Source organism: Apteryx mantelli, chromosome 2 (genome assembly GCF_036417845.1).
Source record: "Apteryx mantelli isolate bAptMan1 chromosome 2, bAptMan1.hap1, whole genome shotgun sequence".
Taxonomy (NCBI): domain Eukaryota; kingdom Metazoa; phylum Chordata; class Aves; order Apterygiformes; family Apterygidae; genus Apteryx; species Apteryx mantelli.
Window position 1 is genome coordinate 36,364,778 of NC_089979.1, and position 21,505 is coordinate 36,386,282.

The window sequence follows — 21,505 nt, forward strand, 5'->3', positions numbered from 1 at the left end:
TTATGGTTTCGTTATTTACTTAGTAATATGAATGTACTGTATAGGTCCTAATGTAATTTCTCAGTTTCTTTCCCAGTCTCTTGTGAGACTTGAATTGGTGCCCTAATGAAGTCTCTGAGGAGTTGTGTGAAAATCTGGATTTAGTGAAGCAGAACGCTTTGTGTTTTGTTAACTAAGGGTCAAAACATCTTTGACTAAGGGATTGTGTCAGTTTGGGCTTGTAATAGTGCCCACTGTAAAGGATACTGCAAAAATGTATGTATGTCATAACATATACATGAAAGTGTATGGAGCAAGTTTAGTTACAGAGTTTAGAAAACTTCACATATTGACAATTTCATTAACGTATTTCTGTAAAATGGTCATCAGCATTCCCCCAGTTTTACTATTTAAAGAGAAGCTTTAATAAAAGGTAAGCCTTTAGTTCTTGTGTCCCACATTGATAGAGCAATGAGCTGACTTCCTGCTTTGTGGGGGGAGGAAGAGATGAGAATTCTTCTGTCTCTCATCCATCCATTTGTAATCTCCTACTACTATTATTCAGAGGCCTAAAAAAAAATATACAGGCTTCTACTTAAAATTTTTTTTGATTGTGTTATAGGAATAATATTTTAGGTAGTTTGAGATTTCAAGAAAATAGATGTTGTATGAAAATACCTATGTAAGTGGAGAGTATTTCATTGGCATGCTTTTGAGACAAATTAATTGTTTTCTATATGAACGAATACTATTTTTTTCAGTTTTCATAGAAACTCATCAATAAGCCGTGAGCACAGAACAGATTCTTTATCCTATATGATTTGTGTATCTTTGTCTCTTAAACCTGTTTAACAAAGTATTGCAACAAATTTGGGATTAGTGATGTGCTTAGTTAGCTTTGTTGAAGGAGCCTGGGACAGAAAAATGGGGAAAATTCACCTTTTTGCATTAGGTATGATTTGCTGGCATAAAGATTAGCTGTATCATGCATTTCTTTTCAAACAGTTCCTGGCCTCATGGGTGCAAGGAAGCTGTGATCCAGCCCTAGCAGTATAAATTTGGCAAAGAAAATAAACATGGGTTTTGTACAGATTTGTATATTGGCAGTAAAATATTCTCAGCTCATGTGCTTTCCTTTTACCTCTCACAAATTTAAAAATAATGTTGGTTTAGTGCCAAGTGTCTGTTGTTATACATGCCTGCTTGTATTTTAGTATACTTTACTGCTTTTAGTGGCTTTTTTTTTTTTTCTGGATCAACTCTGACACACTTATGATATTGAGGGCTGTTAATACCAGCTTAAATCAGGTATTGCTCAGAAAAGTTTCTGATACATTATTAAATAGAGGTTTTAAATTTCAGTGACATGAAGTCTTTATTGTAAAATCTGAGTTATAATCTAGGTTTGTTTGGTTAAGCTATGTTAATCTATTACTAAAAATACTCGGGCTTTTCTGTTTTTTGTTGTTTTCATTTGGGATCGAATCTCTTTGAACCATGTAGACATGCACCTGTGCTCATTTTAATCCCTGTGTAGTTTTCATCAATTATCACAGCAGGCAAGAAGAAAATCAAATTGTAAAATGCTTTTGAAAAGTAAATACGTTCAACCCGGAGTTCAAGTTTCTATTTTAATCAAATATCTGTATTCATGTTCTCACACAAAGCTGGGTAAGGGAGGGGCAAGAAAAGCCTTTTTTGTTTTCATTGTGAAATATCTGTTTTGAAGTGCTTTGGAGTAAGATGGGTGTAATATGTTAGTGTTTGTAGAGGAAAGGCTGTTATGTGTGTATATGGATTTTTTTTTTTTTAAGCTAGGAAAAAATCTAGGTCAAGAGATTTCAGTCTTATTAATAAAACTTAAGGCTTTATTCAACAAAAACTATCCTCCCTGGCTAGAAAGCCTCCTGACTCGAGAGCCATCGGTGGGGGAGGAATCCATGGCCCTAACGCATTCACAGCAGCTTTGCTGTTTCTATCACCATTTTTAAAATGTCACCTTCCTCCAGTGTATTTGTGATAACCGCCTTCAGAAACTCGGATGTACGGTGTTTTTTTGTTCTGCTTTATCGTTGAGGGCTGGGGTGGTTTGTGTGTGTGTTGGCCTGGCCGGGCGCTCGGGGACCTCGTGCTCGTCGGCTCCCATCACGTCTTGCCCCTTGGCAAGGGGGCGTTCGGGTCCGCTCGCTGGGAAGAGCAGGACTGCGAAGGCCCGCAGTGATAGCCGAGAGTCGAAGCTCTTGTAGCTTCAGCAAGAAATACTTGGGAGGGTGGGGGTTGAAAGGAGAGGAGGTAGTTGTTTTGCCATGTTTATTTTCTCTTTAAAGATAACTTTTGCTGGTCCTAATTTTCATCTTTCTTGTCATTTGGGAAGCTGCCAGTGTTTTGCATGCGCTCACGTAACCGAGGACCCAGACGCTTCAGAAGAGCTCCTTCGAGTCTGCACCGGCTCCTCCGAGGCAGGAGGTTTCTCTCAGCCGCGTTTCCCGGGACGTCGGGTTAGGGAAGGGCTTTAATTGCAGGGGTGTCGTGCTGAGCTCGTGATGTGAGCGCTGCGGCGCCTTGATGAATTTTGCGAACGCTGTTTAGGGAGACCTGAACTGCGACTGCAGGCAGCCGTGTGGGGTTTGAGATTTATTAGCTTGTCTACCAGTTAAAGCACTCCTGAACCCAGTCCCAGAAGGAGCAAAGCCGTACTCATACGGTGCTTTTTCCCACAGAGGGCCCCACAGCTGTGGCAAGCTTAATTTGCACACAGGTAACCGAGAAGTGACTGTGTACTCCCCCTCTCTCCTTAACGTTGTCTGAGGCAAATAGTTTCTTAAGAGTTTCGCTCTAAACTGTAAGAAAGCGGACTTTTTTTTTTTTTGGCAAGAAGTTTATTCTGTGTGTATGAATCTACTTTTCTGGGCAGTGTGAGTTGGACCTGGCTGCTAGGTCTTGGTTAGAAAAAAACCCTGAAGACTTAGTCTGGAAACGAATTAAAAGCTGTCTTTTTGTTGTCTCGGCCATAAGGACTGAGACTTGTAGGCAGGTAATCAAATTCCACCCAAAACAGATTTCATTAAGTTGCTAAACAGGCTCTGGCCACAGGCCTGAATGATTTTATTTTTATTTATTTTTTTGTGTGTGTGTTTGTGAAAACATTCATGTCAGCAAAAAAAAAAAAAAAAATCTTGCCAATCTAGGCCTCTGATTTTAATTCATTAGGAGATATTAAAGCATTAAATCTCTTCCTTAGACTCGTTTAGCTTTTCTGCTCCTCTTATTTGCCAGTTACTGACCTATTTATTTACTTGCAGCTTTTCTCATAAGCCTGTTCCATGCAGGCTGCGGCTTGACTGCCTGGACCTGGCATGACCTTCCCAAGCGCGTGTGAAAGTACAAGTCTTTGAGTTCCTTTCAAAGACCCTTTCTGCTGTTATTCTGCTGTGACTTGCTGAGCCAGAGATTAGGTGAAAGAAAAATAGCTGCCTCTTTTTCCTGCTGACCTCTACTCGCATGTCTGAGTTCCTGTCCTTGGACTGGGAGTTCACTACTGGATGGGGTGTACTTTTGTATCTGTACTCTCTGGATAGAAGGTATTATCAACAATATATTGTGAAGGTTTTTTTCCCACCGCTTTCTTAACCCTTGCACCCCAACGTTTTTTCTTGGTGGCAGCAAAGAAGCTTGCTATATAGGAATGACAAAATCAGAAAAATGTAATTTTTGGTAGTGTGTGATAAGTAGTTATCACCCTCTTGTTATTTGGGTGTTGTGGATGTAGAGCAAAGTAGTTGGGGAAATAGGGTACACAAAGGGGCACCCAGAAATGTGAAATCTAATTCCTTCAGAAATGGCTCATGTCCCTGTTGCAGTATTTTTAGTGACTACATACAAACTGCTGTCAAATATATAAACTGAAAGAACAGGAGAATATTTTTCTAGGCTCTTTCAGCTACAGCAATCTACTGTACTAGAGCTCCAAAAAAAGTCAGGAAAAACTGGTTATGAAGCCTTTGGTTTTCCTTTAAGTTTGTGTGTGACCCTGGAACCAAAAGCCAAGATAGCTAAATTTATAGTAATTAATCATGGAACAACTTACCAAGGGATTGTAACATTTTCCATAAGATAAGAGGCTTCTTTAAAATATGCTGTTTATAAACTACAGCTGCTGTATTTTACAAAAGAATTAGGTAGGTAGTTGCCATCTGTATTGGCATGTTGAAGTTGTATCTGCAATAGTCCTTTCAGGCTTTAAGGTTTTAGAGAATTGATCTGTATTTAACATTGCTTCAAGGAGTGTGAATTCAGGGGATGAAAGGTCATCCTAAACTATTAAAAAAAAAAAAAGAAAAAAAAGTTTGTTCAAGACTCCTGTATTTACATTTTCCTTTCCCTCTTTACTTGCCCAAGATCTTATATGTGGGGAGGAGGGCAGAGAGCCTGCCCATCTGCTGTTACAGGAGGTGATATGTTTCTGCCCTTTGTTTTGTGCTGGCAAAAAGACTTGATTCAATATATTTATCGCTTTCAGGGGAGTCCTTCAAATATGTGCAGTTGCAGGTCCTAACTTCCCTGAGTGAGAGGTGCAAAAACCTTAGACATAATAGCCCATATGACTAATATAATTGCATCTTCTTTTTGAATTGCTATTGTAGATATGAAGCAAACTTTGAAGCAAGTCAGTTGACACCCACACAGGACTAAATTATAACATCCTGAATAAATTACTGTTCAGTGTAAGTGCTACAGTAGTGTCAACACCAAGAAAGCTTGCTCCAAACAGTTCTTTACAGGTTGAAAATCACTTTAAATTGCCTGGGTTTTAAAAAGTTAATCTGTTTAGTTATTTGAATGAACAAAGTTTGAGATTATCAAAACTTCAAATGTACTAAAAATAACTTGACATTTTTCTCTCCTATCAAATTCTGTTCGTATCCCATAGATTATGTTGTAATTTTTATAGTTAGTGACCAAATGGTGACTTTTAGTATACTATTTTTTCTTTAAAATGTAATGAAATAATTGCTCCCCCATTTCATGGCAAGCAAACCGAAACATATTCGGTCTTGAATTAAATCACATGAAACCCTTCAGTAGGGTCTGAGGAGGCATGCACCTGTGAAAACTTATCCTCTTTCTTTCTTCACCCATGAACATATTAAATGTATCGCTTCTACAGCATTAAAACGCAGTGGCAGAAGTGATAGCACTCCAATAAAGATCAAGGTAGAACCTGCTTAGATGCTGGATCTTTTGTTTACTTTTATAAAAGCTTTTTTCCTTTGCTGCTAGTGAGTCTGACGTTTGTATGTGGGCACTTTGTTAGGATGCCTTCTATTTGAGCTTCCAACTCAGAACTTTCAAATTCAATATTTAGGGTTTAATACTTTTTTGGGTGCCTATTCTTGTAGTTAAGTTCGTAACTAACTTTCTGCAGGAACATCATCATACCTGGTATAGCAAATGTTATCTAGTTTTACAGAGAGAGTGCCATATTGGCATTTTGTTATTATAGTGGAATTATCAAAATATGCATTTTCAGCATAAAATCATCAGTCTCCAAACATATGCTGCTTATCAGAGTTAAAAGAAAATTATACACCCCAATGATAGGAGTTATTAATACCTCCAGTGAAGAAATGTGTGTTTCGATATGCAAAATATCATTTGTATACTTGGAGATCTTTTTGTATCCGAAATAACTTTTGAAATTTCACATGATTCTACCATTACAAAAATGCTGGTTAACTAGCACAACTGTCAGTATAGTGGGCTTTAGTGGTCCATCCTTATTATTAAAAAAAACACCTATTACTGTTAGGTATCTGAGTGCAGAGTGAATGACTGTGTAGAATGAGCTCTCCATTGCCCCTGGGTTTCAGAGTAGAAAGGAGCATTTGCCTTATGGACCAGTCACATGCAACTGTTAGGTTACACAGCAGTGTTGCACTCATCCTTTCTGTCTGCTGTGAAATATCTGTGTAGAAGTCCTGTGAACTGCTGTTTATGTAGCATGTCTGCTTTAGTAATAAGTCTATCCACTTTATGAATCTTCTTCCTGTTTTAAAAGCCTTTAATATTGTATACTCTTTCCTTCCTCTCCTAACTGCAGCATTGTTTAATGTGGATAAGAGTTATCAAAGGAAAACCATATAGATGGCAACTCATAGAAAAGCCCTATCAGCCCTGTGGACCTTTTGCAATGTATATAGGGTTATGATATGACTGTAGAGAGTCCTATGTGATATTATAATTAAGCTATAAGATGTGTCAAAAGTTTAGGTTTGAGTTATCAGAATTGTGTAGTAATATCGTCTCTGCTAAGCTTCACACTGATTTAGCATTTTGCAAAGTGGCCTAAATCAAGGTCAAGCTGATGGATGAAAGTGGCTATAGTTGCAGAACTCTTTGCATACTGTAATGACTTAATATAAGGTTGATAAATGTTTATAGAAGAAGCTGTAAGCAGCTGCAGAAAGGTGGCAATAATTGCAGAACTCGTTACATATTATAACAACTTGATATAAGGTTGATTAAATGTTTATAAAAGAAGCTATAAGTGGCTTCAGAAAGGAAGTGTAGAATCTTCTGATTCAAATTGTTGATTTATACTGCTTTTAGCGTTAATAGTTGGCTTGGCTGCTTGCCCCTTCCATGTGTTTGCCAACTTCCTGTTACTTAGAGCAGTGCAGTTGCTTGGATTTGTTTCCTGTTGGATATGGAACTACTGTAGTATTGCACTGATGTTCTGGGTAGTAATAATTTGTATTAGTTAAACCAATTTTAATGAATAATCAAATTTTGATAACTAATTTAAAACCAAGAAAAGTAAATAAGCTTGGTGTCTTGTATACACTTTTACTAGTGTAAATAAGAATGCCTTGAATGACCTGTTTTTAAGCTAGAGTTGTATCAGTATATGAAGTTGTTTCCTTCTCAAAAATGCGTGCAGAACGAGAACATCACCTTAAGTGCCTCTAACTTTAGACCTTGCCAAGCTGAGAGATTGTATTTAATTCCTGCCAATGTAAATGTCTGTCAATTGTCCTAAGGACTGAGCCACAGCCTAGACATGGGCTCAGTTTCTTGAAGTTTAGACAAAGACTTGATAAGTCCAGTATCAGTGAAACCCTTGGGGATGGGTGCTAGGATTCATTTTGCTGCCTCATTAAAATTGTATTATCAGTATAATAGTAGTATAATATTATAATAGTGTAATATTATAAGTATATTCAGCATTTTTTTTCCCTGTAAGTTGTGATATCATTTTATTGTTCCTATCAGTGAAGATGGTGAAGTACTGAAACAGAATGAAGGGAGGTATTGCATTTCTTGAAGTCTTTTACAGCCCAATATTAGGTATATTTAAAAATCATTCTCTAACCAAGTTTCTAGGAGAACTTTATTGCGTCTCTATTCTGAGGTGTGTTGACCTGAGCATCCTTGAGTCCCTGCCTAGGTCTCTAAAATGGGATCCTGGAGTGCTTCCCAACCTAGGTCCTTGGGGTGTTTCCTAGTTACGTACTGTCCCCAAGAGTTCCCCTGCTCTAGGTTTGATGCCGAAGAAACCTAGGTGTGGAAGCTCAAATTGCTGTGGTGCATTTTAGTGGGTCCCCCAGCTTGACTGCTGAAGGGGAACAGGCTTGGCTGCTGTGCTGAGGAACACATGTGTTTCAGTATATAGGTTATCATCTGAGTGCTAATTTGTTGATAGCTGTCTAATCAACAGAAACACTTTTTTTTTTTTTTTTTTTTTTTTTTTGGTGTGTGTGGCTACCAGGCAGATGTGTCTACTCCCTTTCTCCCCTGTTACTGAAGGAGGAACAAGAGATTTTACTATAGCCTGTATCTGGCTTAGGTTAGTACCCTTTTGAATATATTGACTTTGTTACTGGCTTTTTTCAGTGCTGGTATATTTTATAAGCCCTGACAAATATGTTGGCACTTGCTCTCTTGTGCTTTGAAAAATAAATTTTATAAGTACTTCTGTGACTTATATCCTTTTTACAAATTTGACCCTGCGGGCTGACCTGAAGTCAAACCTTTTCATATGTTTTCATATTCCTAGCAACTTGGACTGTGGTATTTTGAAGTCTGGATTTAGGTTTATATTACTTGTGTTAGAAAATACTATGTTTCGGGTCTTCTGGTGCCAACTTCTTTTTTCGTTTTGTTTTTCCTGTTGACTGACATTGAGTCCAAAATTGAGTTAACCTATTTGTGTCCTTCCCTTCCCTAGTTGTAAAATATCTAAGGAGAAGCTGTATTACAGGTGAATAACCATGAAAAGGTTAGTCTTCATGATTATACTGAGATGCGATGTATTGAAAGAGAACTGCACAGTTTCAGTGTAATACAGTGTAAGTGGTGGTTAGCCTCAAATGAACATGGATCAAATTAAATTTTTCCTATTTTTTCTTTTGGGTTTTAATTTCTTGCTGATGAAAGTTTTTAACTGTCAATTTGCACATAGACATGTGGTCTAGAGGATCTGTCAGACCGGAAGAAAATCTGCCTCAACAGGCTGTAATGTCCACCTGTGTTTTCTCTCATGCTTAATAAATAAATAGATATATCAATGACTGCTTCCTTCCGCTGATTCCTTCCTCTTGCCAACTGTTTCTTATTTCTTCTAAAGTGTGTAACTGTTTTTATTTTGTCCTGTTTGCACATGTCTCCTATTATTAATTATTTGTACTTACTCTAGTTCTCAGGTTTATATTGTAAATCCTGTTCTTGTGCTGGGCAGTGAGCAAACAAAGATGGTCTGATACTCCTCCAAAATGTGTGAACAACTCCTTATTTAGTAACTGTTGTGCATACACTCTAAACAGTCATCACTGCCCCAGGAAACACTGGACAGAAGTAAGTTTGTCTCACTTTTAAGACATATTTGAAAAGGGTCCTGCAGGATACAATGTTTAGACTAGATAACCTGTGGAGTCTCCTTTAATCTTGCCATCAATAATTCAGTATGTTGGGGTTTTTTGTGTGTTTTGGTTGTTTTTCTTTAATATTGCAGTACAGGTGCCTTGCTGGTCTACTGAATTTGTTTTTTGCCATTATGGAAGAGATCTCACATATTCATGCACACAGAGGCTAGTAGTTTCATGCTTTCTGGCCTTTCCATAGTCTTGACAAAAGTGCTGTACGGCCTCCTAGCCTTTTGGTTACTTTGGAGAGCCATGCTTGTAGTTTCCTGGCATCAATCCCTGGCTGAATTGCTTGGGCAGGTATTACCTCATTATTTATCTCTGCTCTGGAAACCTGAGAGCTATCTTGATTCTTGATCTGATCATTTAATGGTATTGGATGTTGCTCTGATTGTTTTGAATGTGGGTCATTACCCCTTTGTCAAAGGCAAGGCAGAACTAACACATTTGCATCTGCATCTCATGGTGTTTCAGTCCCGTGGTAGAAGGCTTTGGACTCTTGTGTCTCTTGAGCTGTCTGTCTTCTGTGAATATAGCAAGATATGGAAGATGAGATGCCTACGGCAATTTCATTTTATAATTTGTGAAAAATCCTACTTCTCTAAATGTGGTAGACTTGCAATAAGAACAGTCACAAGTCCAAATCTGTTGGAGGCCCTAGGTGATATTTGTCTATCTCTGTGATAATATTACAAAAGCTTTTGAAACCTTCCATGCATTCCAGAGATTGTTCTTAAAATGACAATGGTGTACCTGTTGAAAGTCAGAAAGAGGTGTTACCATTGTCGAGTCTAAAAATCTTTCTTGCGCTTAGCTTTGCTCACAGCTCCACCCATTAGGTGCTTATTCTGGACACTAGGTGCCATTAATTTTTGAAGAGTTTTTTATGAGAATGTAATCAGGGTAGTGTAATGTACACAATTCCTGGTTCAGCTGCTTATGATTACTCATGTATATTTTTTGTGAATGTTTCATCATTAAATCATCATTCATCACCCAAATAGTGGGCAAAGATAGTGATAGCATATGGTTGCTTCTAGTATCTGTCCTACAGTCAAACCAATTACCTAGCTTGCATCTCATGAGCTGCAAGGTGGTTATGCTTTCTTAGGGATTATGAAAAATGAATAACGCTAAACCACAAACAAACAAAAAAAAAGTGTTGCCCAAAGGCTTTGTATGCCGTGCACTGTGGAGCTTCCTATGAAATCAGTGAAAATATAAGATGCTTTTCCTATTTTTCTGCCTTCATAAAGTTTAAGATGCTTTACTTCAGGTGTTATACCTAAGATATTCAGCAAGTTTTATATTTTGGGCACCACTTTTTAAGATGATATATGTTGGTATGTTCCCAGGATAATCAGTAATGAGACTCAAACAGAGGGTATGCTGTTCTTGTAAACAAAAACCACCAGGGCTATGTCCAAGTCTCAAACCATTTTCAGGACTGCTAAGTCACAAATCTCTTTGTCATATACATTGGAATGCCTGAGCGAATGATTCTTTGTTACTTTAATGCTGCATCTGTGCATCATTGTTAATGCTGCCCCTTTTCAGGAGCTTAACTGCCCTTTTCTAACTACTAGAGAAGTCACCAGAAACTCTTATGAAGGGCCTCTTAATTTGCCTTAATTTCAACTCTTGTTTCATATTATATGGTTCTCAGTAATATAGTAATAATGCAGTGTGGTTTTCTTCTATTTCCTTTCACAAGGAAAATTTAAGACATTTGATTTTTCTGATCGAATTTCCTAGTAATATTTATGTAAAATAATTTGGCCCACCAGTCCACTTCTTAAGCATGTCTCCTCTTGCCACTAGAATCATTGTATTTACTTTGCATCGTATGCCTGTTTTTCCTTCATCAGCCTTCCTTTGAAGTCTTAGCTTGCCATTGTCACAGGATCCAGGAGCCTTCTTGAGTGTACAGGCTTCCTTCTTTGAAGTCTCTTTGTCTAGAGGTGTGTATTCACCGAGGCTGAAGACAGTAAGAGACTGTACATTAGCATGTAAACTCTGTTCATAAGTTCACAGTTGCAGTTTTCAGTGAGTACGTCTTGATTTGTGCCTGTGTAAGGACCTTTCAGTGTGGGAATACGTTCATTTCTTCTCAGTGGAGTTACTTGTAGGAATGGTTCACCGCCACAGGTGTGTCAATCCTCTTTGAAAATTGCACATACACTTGTATCTCACATTTTTAGGATTTTCATACCCAAATATGATAAATTAAAATTGAACACAGCTGTTTCTTGAGCATCATTTGTAGTCATAAGTTAGAGCCCCAGTAACTACCTGTTTCTTTTACCAGACTTGAATCTGACCATGTGTTTTTTGTTGTTGTCTTTAACTTGCTTGGGATCCAGCTGTCATTCCTGGACACATGATGAGAATTGCATGATGGAAATTATCGGCCTGCCAGGTTGACTGGATACATCTGTATTGCTTCTTTGTTTAAGTATTGTCATTTCATTGGGAGTAATGTGCTCTACCATATCCTTTCACTGCCACCCAAGACTCTTCTAATTTATTCATGTTTGGAGCCCTGTTTTACTGGGCTGCCTACTGATACTCTGAGAACCCTAATCGTTTCCCTCACAACATCTATACTTATCTTCCTTTGTTCTTAACTGTCGGCAAAAAAAAAAAACCCTGCAGAACTAGATAACACTGTCCAGCAAACCTGTTTTTTTGCTTTTTTGTCTTTGACACTTAATGACTGTTCATGATTCATTCCAGGAAAGTGCTAGGCCTTTGTTAGAAAGTTCTTGAAATACATACATATTTTATCATGTAACGCTATGAACTTATAAGAAGTCCGCGGAGGAAGGACTCTGAAGTTTTTCTGCTCTGTTTTTGTAAATAATCATATGATTGCTTTAAGGACTCTGTCTTGTTTTCCTGATCAGTAGCACAACAACACGTCAACCATAAAATGACGGCTTGTATAACTGATGCACGTGTTTTCACAGACACTTAGTGCTTAATCCATAACTGATACAAATCTTAAACTAAACCCTCAATCTTAGACTAGAAGAGAGTATCTGAGAATGTGAGTAATAACTATTGCAGGTTTTGTCAACAACAGCTACCCCAAACCTAAAATCTTCTTTTTGTGTTGTCTTTTATATGAATTTTTCAAACATGCGTGCATACGTGCACACTGACAAAAAATTAGGGTGCTGGACTTGGCAGTCTGCTTCTAATCTAAGTTTTCTGTCAGTATAATTAACAAGTAGGAGATTAACGTACTTTCTGTTCCTGTAAATATATTTTAGCTTCACCCTGGCAGTATATACTGGCTGCATAGCACTGCTGATGCAGGGTCTTTACAATGAGATGCTCAAAGCAACAAAAACAGTGGTAATGAAATTGTTAGACTTCTGAAGAAGTTGTGGTCCAATTGATGTAACTTTTGTTCAGGAAAATTAGCAGTCTATTCATCAAACTTTGTGGAGAGTAAACTACTTAATAGTTTCTCATGTGTGTCTTTGGGATGAAATTTATCATCCTTGGTCTGTCTTGACGTAGTTTTTATCCCGTGTGTATAAAGTCATTAAGGTTCCTAATTCAGCGGTAAAACCTGCTACATTGAAGATGTGTATGCCTAGATTTGATAACATAATGTAAAGTTATACATTTCATAATGCTGTGTGAAGCATGAACATGTTATCATTAATTGTGGGAAGCCTGAGGTCTGTGTGGGGGTGGGTGGGTTTTTTTGGGGTGTGTTTTTGGGTGTGTTTTTTTCCTTTTTTTAGTTGTGTCTTTTCTTTGGTTTAAAACAGAATAGGTGAGCAGGCTACCATTGTGTTTGGTTGTTATTTTTAACAAAAACTCATCCCTGTGCAGGAGCAGAAACTGCCAGAATTAGCAGATGTGGTCCCTTCCTAACTTCCTCCACTAATTAATGTTTTCTGAAAATCATGTTCTCTAAATTGATTACACCTTCTAATTTATATTTGAGGTTTTTTGCCTGAAAGCTTTGAAGGTGTAGAAGAGTAGTGAGTCAGCACTCCTGCCTGTGAAAATTTAGGATATACAGTAAATAGACTGAATCTTTTTGGTGTAATATCCATTGGCAAATAGTTTCTTGTTTCTAGCTATATGCTCAGGTCCCCTATACTTTGTCTGCTGTGTTAGATTATATTCTCTCTAAGGATCCATTTTCTGTTTAGCTGCAGAAAGCATCTATATCTCTTTTGGCATAGAAAGCATATCCTGTTTATCTGAGTAGTTAGATCCTTCCAGCTGTCTAGGTGCAGCTTCTTGACTTTGGTTTCTTCCAAGTGACAGTGATTAAGGTAGCGCCTTATCAAAGCATCAGGTTATCAATTGTTTAATCATCTGCTGCTGAGTTTCTATATCAGCTTATTTCATTGTCAAGAAATACTACATTTTTAAAGACTTACGTTGGGATTATGGAAACCTCAGAGTAGATTCAAGGGAGGTTTGAAGGTTTAGCTAGGAGCCTTTGGGATTGTTAGAATAGGGAGTCCATTCATTCATTCACTGATCCTTCTGAATGAGGTTTGGCTTGTCTTCCTTGATGTGTATTTTTGTAAGTACTAAAACTTTGATCTCTTCCTTAGAAAGAGTTTGAAGGAAGGGAGGAACATAGCAAATGAGGATATTCCTTTTTAAAAGAATGAAAACTCTTTTCAGAAGGAACATCCAAAGACCTGTTGATATTGGGCAGTGAAGAAGGTGACAGTGTATCCTGAAAGGCTCCAGATTTTTAAGGCTAAAAGGCTGAAACTCAAGATGTAGTCTATAAATACAAAAGAAATTTCATAAAAATATTTCTGAAGTACAATTCTCAGAGAAGCTGACTAATAACTGCAAATACTCTATATAAACTTATTCACACACACGTATGCATACTATACTCTTTTTTTTTAACATGAATATATTTGATTCAGTGAGTGAATTACCACAGCACCAGGTATAAATTTGGGAACTATAACCACTATTCTTTGCAGACTCTAAAACAGCAACCTTCCCTTGCAGAAGACGTAGAAAACAAAGAACTCCAGTTGCAGCAGGGGCAGAAGGGGAGGAATTGATCTGTGAAGCTGAATATTTTCCTGCATGAGAAGACAAACCTTTTTTCTGCAATATTTTGTCACTTTTTCTCTTTAAATCCCTGCAGTGCATGGAGGGATTAGTGCCTTTAGGGATTTTGGAGGTGTCTTCTGTGCTGCAATAAGTCATTGATATCTGTAATACTTGTCACTCAACTCAGAGATAAAAGTACTTGAACTTGCTCAAGCTTAGGCCAGGAAACATGACAAGAACATGCTAGCTGCACTCAAAGAACATGCTTTTTTTTTTTTTTTCCCCTTGACTTGTCAAATATGAATTTACTGGGATCTTAAACTTAGCTGCTGCCATCCTTTTCCCTGCAAAGTTGCTTTAGTTTTCAGACTGAGAGGGGTTTCAGTTCAGAATTGCTGTTTGAAGCACAGTGATCAGAAATACCAAAAGAATTTTTAATAATAAAGTACAAGAGTGTATTTCTACTTGGAAACTTATCGTTGGGCTTTGTACTAAACAAGTCAAGGTTGGCAAACTTTCTATTTTTTTCTCGCACTTGCTTAGGGTTATAAAATACTTTTAATTTTTGCTTTTGTACCAAATAGCAGAATAGTACTACAGTAGTCCCGTAATAACTAACTATAAAGCTACATTTCTCTGCATATGCTTATGCATTCATGTTTCTCTTGTTATTTCTTCTAATTTGTAATTGCTTGTGAGACGGCACCCATCTGTCTCTGAATTCCCTTTGTTGCTTGTTTCTGTTGTGCTGCTATTTCAAACCCAGCAAATCTCTGAGAAAATGTATGCTAAAATCCATCCACCTGTGCAACAGTCTTCAAAGACAGTGAACCAGCCATCCTCTATGTACTAGTATTGAGACACAAATTTGGGCAGATTCCCCCAAAACTGGGGGGGGGGGGGGCACGGAGAGAGAAGGTGAAATAACTGCTGTCTGGCAGATGTTGCTTCTTTGTGTGTTGACTCTGAGGTAACAGTTTTCTTGAATTTGTGCTTAAACAGTTTCTGCAAATATTTGAGATTTTTAGTGTAGAAATTCCATGTTTTGTCATATATTCAGTACCCTGATTGCAGTTCTGGTTTTAGAGTGAATAACAGTGATTAGAAAATTAAAATCATTTGAAGATGCTCTGAACTCTTTCCTTAAAAAAAGCTGCTGTGCCATTTGCTTGTGCCAGTAAAGGTGCTTGAGCATATACTGTTGAATAAAGCCAAACCCCAGAAAACTCAGGTATTTGAATACTTTTCTTTTTAGTGTATTGTAATTAAAGCAGGTCTTACCCCAGGTGGCATGTTGCGAAAAAGAACTTGAACCTAAAGACATATTTATGTTGCATCTTTTAACCCAATAAATTTTGTATGGATGTTTTGCACATAAAAAGAAGCTATTAATGTCATTTCAGGAAGGCAGCTTCTGTGTTATCCATCTCTTCTGATGGTAGATTTTGAGCGTGTTGTTTGTTTTGTTTTTAAGTCTTTCTCAGCAAGAGAAAGTATATTTAACGGGGGCTACTCAGTGAGCTGGGGGAAGGCGGCCACAGCTCTCGCCAGCAGCAGTGCTGTGCTGCACGCTGGTGCCCTGCAGGAGACGGCGTCTTGCCCTTCCTTCTTTTCCCATCTGTGTGCTTTCAGAGCAGGAGAGAAACTTGTACCTCTAGGTGTAGCCTGTTAAATTTCAGGGCTTGGAGTTTTTGCCATTAGGACTGGTAGTGTAAATGATGGAGAAATTTGGAGCAGACTGAGTGCTTGGCCTGTGTCACTAAGCTGCTCCTTGCAGCCTTTTGGTCTCCAAAGGAGGACATATACTTCTGATTTCTGAAACCTGCTTTCCCGTTGTTTAAGCTGGCAGATCCAACCTAAAAAGAGGGTGTCTCAACTGTGGTTTTGATGACACACAACGATGGAGCTGAATGCCTTCCCTGTTGCCATGTCTCCAGGCACTGCTGCAAAGAGCCTTTGAGAGCTTCAGGGTGAGAGAGCTGCCTCCAAGGTCGACTCTCCATTTGGAAACCTCTGCTGAAGGTGAAGGCCTCCCAGTACGCCAGGCAGCCTTAGCCGGTGCTCAGAAATCTTGCATCCAGGTAAGAGATTAATTTTTCAAGTGAGTTGAAGTGGCTGACATAGTTTGCGAGATGAGGATTTTTTTCAATTCTTACTAAAGAAACACACAAAGGCATCTCTGGGCTTTTTCCTTCTTGTGAGGATTGTTGCTTGCTACCTAGTACAAATGTTGTCATAGCAAAAGCTGGGGGAAAGAAAACAGTATGTTGTAGGCTAGAGCCAGTGGTAATCCTTATAAAATTAGTGGAAAGATAAATCCACAGTTCCTTGTTGACAAGGAAACAGACTGTTTCTGAACTCTACAGTGTTGTGGGGTTTTTTTGCAAATGTATCCTATTTTAATTGCCACATTCAGAACTCCTTTCTAGTGGCCACAAAAATATGGAAACACTGTAAGATGTGTCCAGTGACGGGAGAAGAGTGAGGCTTGTATATGATGCATATCTGTTTACTAGTGCTATACCTATTTCTTAGTCTGGCCATCCAGAACTCCTCCTTGCTTGCAAAGGATGAATACTGAAGGATGAAAAAGAAATGGGATCCTGAGATGTTGAACTTTGGGCCTGTCAGCACTACAGACACAGGCATTTTGGGAGATGTGACCATACTACAATTTTATTTTATAGCCAGGATTTTGAATGTACTGATGATATACGCAGAATCTTTCCTTCGTACTGAAAAGATTAATTGAACTTGTGTAGAGAGTTGGCTGAAAAAAGTGAGAAGTAGTGGAGATTGTTTTCCACCAATTTCTTCAAGATTAAACATGGGCCTTTCTAAAGGTCTGCCAACTTTTGCATTTTTTAAAATAGCTGTTGGGAAGGTGTTAACTTCATTGCTGGAAGGTTCCTTAAATAAGTAGTCCTTGATTCATTTAGGAAGGATTACATATTTTTCCTGTTAATTCCTCATTGAACTTTCTCATTTAGACTACAATTAGGGTAGTGCAAAAGAGCTCCAAAACAGAGTAAAGTTTACTGCCCTAGCACCAGTGTAGTAAAATCAAAATCAGCAAGAGTTTTCCTCTAATACAGTCAGCGTTTTGGCCAGTAACCTTCCCTCGTGGTCTGTTGTACGTGCCCCGGAGTAAGACAACCAAGAATGGTTAGGCCCACTTATCCCTTTCTTGCACCATTCTCTTTCTCTCTGCTTGTTACTACTTTGAATGAAATTTCAGTTCAGTTTCTTCAGTCCAGTAGAAAGATCATTCCTGAATAATTAAGGATACTGTACTGAAACCTTAGTAGAGCAGAAAAACTGATTATTTTACAGCAATTTCAAGCTGAACCCCTCCCCCCCCCATATTTTTCTCCTAATGTTTCCCTTTTTACACTTACTTTAGGGGTATGTGAATGAATACATGTTGAAATACCCTTCCACTAAAAAAAAATGCAGCCTTTCTCCTCGATACTCTTTAAAAAGTGAAATTGTACATGTTAGTAAAGGCTTCGTAGAAGGTATCTGCCTAATCCTATAGGGGTGCATGGATATACCTAAAAGGGGGGGAGGGTATGATTCATGTACAAAAGTTTAAGAGACTATAAGCTTTCAGTGGTGCATAGTGTATGGGATGGGAATAGTCTTGAATGCTGTTTCTGCTTCCAGCAAATCAGTTTGTTCTGTGTCTTTGTCTCTTTTTTTCCCTTTCTTGGAGGGGTGTGTTGCTAACCAGAAACACACGATATGAGACAGCCAAATATTCTGGAGAAAATCAAGGGCACTTTATAGCTGTGAAGATTTTTATTTGCCCTAGATTTTTTTCATTGATGCAGCTGTAATTGTTGTAAATTATATGAATAATTGATCAAGGAGTTCTTGTTACCTGAAGTAATATTATGCTTTTTGCTTCTCAGAACTGTGCGCTTCTTTGTACTACAGCACTGCTCACACATTGACTGTTTTGTTTTTCTGAAAGCTTTCTGCTCATGCTGCCTTTGCCCTCCCTTTTGCTTCTCCCCTCCCCCGCCCCCCCAAGTGAGTGTTGTTTTTGCTTCAGTATACTCCATGATTTAATTGAAAAGTCTCTTTGGTCAACAACAACAACATTTAAAAAAAATCCTGGGAACTGTGCAATGTACACATCTGGTTTCACATGAGCGTGAATTGCTGGCTTTACAAATATGAAACATGTAGTTCTTGCCACAGAGTTAGCTAAAGTGTTCCGTAACTTGAGACTGTATTTGAAATAAAAACAAAATTGTATAGCTTCTTTACCATACTAATGGAAAACATTTAATTTACTTTTTTAAAGCCAACCAAAAGAATGATGCAATGCTGTTCAAGCAGATTTATGGTGCCTTTTCTTTTATAGAAATCAATACAGCTTGAAGGTGCTGTTATGGAAGCTGGCTAGTTGACTGAGATCCAGCTGTGTTCAAATGTAAACTCCTGCACCGCAAACCAGAACTGATGGTTTTGATTTATTCAGGCATCACTGTATGTCTGAGATCTTATGGTGTTGGATTTTATTCATAGCTTTTCTCTGCTTTATTTCCACTGATTCTTGATTAGAATTTCAAAATAGCAAGTTCAGTCTGTGTATGATTATTATTTTTTTTTTTTCCCTCTCAGATTGTTCAATATTTTCTTCATTTCCTGAATTAAAGTAACTTAATTCTGGGGTAGTGATACCAACCAATGTGTGCCTTTCAGTGGTGGGTTTTCCCTCTCTTTCTGAAAAACAAGCACAGGCCTTCATTCAGCTGGAGTGTTAAAGGCCAGCATAATCTTCCACTTTGTACAGAAGGAGCTCTAGACGATGAATGCTCTTCCCTTTCTTTTCTCCTGCTAAGGAAGGTAAAAATGCAACAGTGTAATTTTGGCTCAGCCCAGAAAAGTTCTTACAATGGAACTGCTTTTTCCTGAAGAAGTGAAACTAACTGCAGGTTTTCATAGTACACCCACTTTTACATCTTTGTTTCCTTTCTTATTCCCCTCTGCCCCCACTGCTTTGACTTATTTAAACTCTGGACTATGAAGGGTGGTTAGTGTTTCTTTCCTTCTTATTTTCTTCCTTAATGGGATTTCTGTCCTGCTTAAGCAACGTACTCCTGGTAAAAATTTCGTTTATAAAATTCCCCTTCAGATGGGTCCCTGACACTGCTTCCCCCCCCCCCCCCCCCCCGTGATGTCTCTGCTTCCTGTGAACCTATGAAGGTCCCTAGTTGTTGATCTATGTGCCAGTTGTGCTAACTTTTACCATAAGGAATCTCCCAAGCTGATACTTGTTTCTGGCAAGCTACAGAATACGTTTCATCTTTTCAACAGTTTTTCTCAATTTCTCAAGTAGTGAAGATGCCTGAATCGGACCATTTTCTCTCTCATCTACTTAACACTCTTGTAGTGAATAAAAGGTGTGAGAAGATGTTGTATGTAGGAAGTGAATCGGAGTAGCTTGTGTAGACCTTCACTAGAGCAGCCAAAAATGACAGATAGGCTTGAGTGCCTTATCACAGGGCTGGCTCAAGGTGGGGTGGTGAAGAGAAAGCAGGTGGTTGTAGTTAAGAGTCTTGGGTTGGGTTGTTCTTGTTTGAGTTTTTTTGAGAGGATGGAAAAGTGAAACTGAATACCATTAAGATGGAGGGTAGTGTTGCTGATAGTTGCATTACTGTGTGTGTGAGAAGGCTACCAGGGGTGAGACTTGATACAGAACTATGCGAATCCAAATTCACGAATTTTAACAAAATTAGATTATCTAGAGGAAAACAGTGAAAGCATTAGATTTATAGGCCTGAATTTCAGTGCAGTTTCAAAAAAAATTATACAAAAGTTTGTAGACTTTTGTACTACTCAGTAGTTTTACTTGTAGGATAAACATTGCACTTTTAAGATGTATTGAATGTATATTTTGCCACAATTTTTCTTATGTGATACCAGTAGTATTGTTTGGGAGCATACAGTGTGATTATGTTTAGTATAACCATGAGGACAGCATATATCCCATAGCTGCTAAGACATAATAGAGATTTCAGATATTAGATATTACCAAGAAATTTTGAACAACTTATATTATTTTCTGATGTGCTTTCTGAAGATGGGCAAAATGCCTTTGTATTAGCATCAGAATGACCAATATGGATCACTGATGTTTGTACAGTCATAAATCTTTTTTCTCTGTGCCTGCTATTTTGCAAATATTGCCTTGTGTTGTAGAATATCAAGTTGTTTGAGGTACTACCCACCAATACTCTTTATAGGAAGTGTGTTATAAAAGCATATGAATCATTAGAAGAGACGTAAAATATTTTTTTTCCTTTTTTGTAAGGCTCTTCCAATATTCAACTGTTTCTACTCTATTTGCAACTGAAACACAGTTGCTTCAACAAACAGGCTGACACATTTTGACAGTGTTTAGTCAAATAGGTCTTTAGTTTGACTGTTGTAAAATTCCTGTTAGCATGCAAGGTCTGGCACTTAGTTTTCTTTCTGCTTTTTTTCATATGCTTATACCTCAACTTGGACTGTCAGTGGGCCATAACACTTGTGAACTTTAACTGAAGTGTAGCTTTAAAATTTATCACAGGGTATTAGCTTTGATTTACAGTAGTAGCACTGTATTTCCAGAAAAACACTGAAATGGAGCTGTTAGTGCAAATGCTGTAAGATTTTTTTTTTTTTTTTTTCCCCTGAAGTTCATGGAGCACAAGATGGTACTTTTAGGATGCTGGTACTTTTAGGATGGAGAATTAAAAAACTTTTCAGAAATAAATAACATTCTCAGACTAGCAAAGCAGTATGTGAGGGATGAGAAGAAAGGCACTGATTATTTTGTAGAGGATAATCCCAATTGAAATGCCGTTGCGGAAGATGCCTTATACCTACTTTTCAATTCATAATTTAAGGTAAAAATACAGGGAATGACCTAAAAATGATAGTCTTTAAGCTGCTTTGAGTATGTCGTGTCTTACTTTTAACCTAGCTTGAAATTTAGCTTTTCCTCTCAAGTCAAACCTGAATAAACTGTTTTGGCTGTTCATGTTGTCCTCGTGGTTCTAGCTTTACCAAACATAGCTATTGCTACTTTATTTTAAGGCAACTCTTACTTGAAATTTGAATCCCTCTGGAAACAGAACACTGTCTGGAGGATGCAGACTGGCTGTTAAGAAATTTAAACAAGATAAGGCTAATCCCATTGTATGCTTCCCCATTAGGAGCTGGTATCGAGACTTCCCTTTCCTAGCCATAGTTCCATGCCACTGGCTGTGTGCCTTAGTAGATTTCTCCCCTGCCTTTTATTTTTTCTGAATTCTTGGCTTGGTTAGACATTAATATTAGTGTTGTATGCAGTTGTGGATCACTGCCCTACTGTGCCAATTTTCAGACCTCTATGAAACAAAAAAGCTCTCGGCTTCTAAGGATGAAAGAGCACTATTGAAAATAAGTGCAACTATAGTCTGGTTATGGCAAATGATTAAGTTTCTTGTATGTGGGATATTTCATTTCAAAATGGTGTTTTGTATAAGTATAGATATGCTAAGGATTAGAATGCT

General features: G+C 38.0%; 1 protein-coding gene across 10 annotated transcripts in view; it reads left to right on the plus strand.

Annotated features, from left to right (window-relative positions):
• The window catches only part of FAM110B (family with sequence similarity 110 member B), a 122,428-nt gene that overhangs the window by 17,783 nt on the left and 83,140 nt on the right, over nt 1-21,505 (plus strand). For 6 of the 10 annotated variants that reach the window (XR_010883289.1, XM_067290479.1, XM_067290478.1 and 3 more), the window contains one exon: nt 15,798-16,036. The exons of 3 other annotated variants lie outside the window; for them this stretch is intronic. The gene's annotated coding sequence lies outside the window, so the exon portion shown is untranslated. The remainder of the gene's footprint in view (nt 1-15,797; nt 16,037-21,505) is intronic. One more of the 10 variants, XM_067290480.1, reaches the window with a different exon arrangement.